Source organism: Thermobia domestica, chromosome 5 (assembly GCF_964235325.1).
Source record: "Thermobia domestica chromosome 5, izTheDome1.hap1.1, whole genome shotgun sequence".
Classification (NCBI taxonomy): domain Eukaryota; kingdom Metazoa; phylum Arthropoda; class Insecta; order Zygentoma; family Lepismatidae; genus Thermobia; species Thermobia domestica.
The window spans coordinates 275,139,706-275,142,641 of record NC_137458.1 but is presented as its reverse complement, the minus strand read 5'-3'; positions in this window follow the sequence as shown (position 1 = coordinate 275,142,641).

The window sequence follows — 2,936 nt, the reverse complement described above, 5'->3', positions numbered from 1 at the left end:
TACCAATATCCTCTTAACTCAGGATTCACATGTCTTTCTCTAGTGCAGTACTCTAACCCATTACTTGGACAAACCAAACAATAATACTACGTTACGACCTATTAGTATCTGACAGAAGTAATATATCAACTATAATTTACAATGGAAGCTTACGGACAAATATTGATAACAGTAACTGGTATATAATAGCTTCCAGCATTTGATTCAATGACGAACGATTATAATTGTGGATTAAAATAAGATATTTCTATACGTAATGTCAATACAAAATGAAATTACAATAAAGCCCAAGTGCAACAAATGCCAAGTATTGATTCTGCATTGTCACTTCACCGTGTAAGTGTGAAGAAAATAACACTGTAACAACAAAGGAAATTTATAACGGACACGAAGTCTTTCACATACGTGCAGAACTTACAAGGTGTACCTAAACAGCAGACCACTGAATTCTGTACTCTTCTCCAAACTTAATTTTAATCTGCAATCTGTAACCTACATGTTGCTCCAAGATTTGTTTTTTTAAGCTGATTTTAGTAGTTGGTCAAGGTTAGTTCCAGCGGTTACGGACGGCAGCAAATGCCTTTCAATCGTACTCAGAGGAGGCTTTTAGTATTGTGTAGGTCAGGGAACGTGGCATACGCCTTGCAGAGCACATTAAGTAACAGGTCGATGTTGAAACGATACGCGTCATTGTTGGTGAAGTAACAGCCACGTAACAACTTGAAGTTCTGAGTGTGCGTTGCACTGGCCAATGTTCTCGGCATGAATATCAAAAGCAAATGGTCATTAAAAGCTATGGTTCTACATATCATTATTTCTGGCATTGGTCCTGCATGACACTGCCGTATATTGATAATGTATGACTCCGTAAAGGTTCTGGTCACTTGTATACCCACAAACAGTCAATGACATTTTTAAAGGTAGGTTTCGCTCCCCACCACAAAGACCGCGTCATTCATTCACATAATTACTTCTTTTATGACACAACGAGACAGGTACACACAACGATGTTATAAAATAGAGGATCTTCCAATACAACAAAATCGCAAAGCCATACGTCACAGTTTCCCCACAGCTACTCCGCTAGTTTCGCGCCAGTAAGAACGCAATGTTTCGAGTCAACAGTCATGGCCGAAGCGAAAGTAGCCAATCAGCCTGCCGGCTCAGAAGATGCTCGGTTGTTTTTCTGGCTTCATTGAGTTCATATGATGAAGATACGTATGGGCAGATCCTCTACTTTATAACATCCTTGGGTTCACAGAGTGAAAATACATGTGGTAAGTAGTATCCGTGTTCGTAGAATTGTTAAAATCTCGCGTACGATGTTGCTCCTAATAGGTGACATGACTCTTATGTGATAAGTAACGAAAGTTCTTGCGCGAATGCCCAAATGTGCATTCCTGAGCAGCTTACGTCAAGAACAAGGCTCGTATTTATGTGTGCCTTTCAAACACCCAACGATTTCATCATTGAAGTACAGCAGAGATGTAGTCCTTAAATAATTTTTCTGCCGGTTTCAGTTCATCTCGAGAAAACAAGCAATTATGAACAACTTTTCTCACATATGAAAAGTAACAAGGTCCGAACAAGATCCAGATTAACAAACATTCCACAGACCTCTCCTCAGAAAATTGTTAGTTTGTGCAACATGTCTGCAGACATACGAAAGCTGGTTGTGGGTAAAGCAAAAGCTCCCAGGTGTCGGGAGAAAAAGTTCAGGAAAAATATGTCAAGTATCCATCTACTACCCGCAATTCCTTATATTCGTTTAGTTTCTAAATACTGTAAAGAACTACAGTATTTGGTGAGATCAGTAGTCGCTAAACGTATGTAGCTTGTGCGTTAAAGTACCGTTTTTAAGTCCTATTGTAAGCTACTACCCAAAAGAACTACTAACATTATCTTAAAAAATCTTACATTTGTTTCTTACCTATAGACTCACATCTCTAGCAAATATGAAATTAAACTATCCAAGTTGCCATATGTCTAATATACACACGAAAACCACAACGTGCCTAACCCCACGCGTATACAACCAACTACCTGTGAAATGTGGGTGACAATGGTAGTTGCGCGGGTGAAACAAGCAGTTGCTGTCGTCAGCGCCTCCTATCGTTAGCGTCAGCTCAGTGGAGGAATCAAGGTCAGCCAACCGGAGCGTTAACGCGATCTATCGAAAATGTCCCGGCGAGCCACTTGTAGCTCGCGATCGACGTTTTGGCGATCACTGGGTTAGATGAACAACTTTTTCTTCGAGCCATCACCATTATAACTGATGAATATCTGGCCCACTTACGATACTGAATTTAACATACCTGATGTACAGTTAACACTTACCATACAATGTATTGCGTTGTTCTTTGGAGCGACAACTTTAGTTTCATAGATAAACGAAAGAAGTTCCTTTAAACCCCGTAAACTAAACGGACTCAGCCCGTCTTGACATTTCTCTATTATTCACAACCGGAGGCCGCGCTGGTGATCATCTCTGGTGCATGAGGTTTCGGGATCAATCTCAGCTCGCGCCAAATCGAATTTACGGTGGATAAACTTTGTGTGCGTGCGTTTTCTCGGATTCTATCCACTTTCTTTATTGCACCATTTCATTCATTAGTATCATCACCATGTTCCTTAAGTTGGATGAATAACGTGGGACGTTAAATTTAAAAAAGAAAAAAGTATTCCCAATCACAAACACAAAGGAGAAACACGACTACTCTTTCGGCACGCCACCAGGGTCTTATTCTGCACCAGCCTTCGCTAAAGTTGTGGAGTGTAACGCAATGATAAACGTTTTGCGTATTATCGCAAACTCTAACCCAGGTTTTGCTTTACGTTGGCGTAAACCGTTACTAAATATAGCTCCACCCGTTGCTAACCTCTCTTAGTTTCCATAGTTAATATTTTCTGCCTATTGTACCCATAGCGTGTTGCTT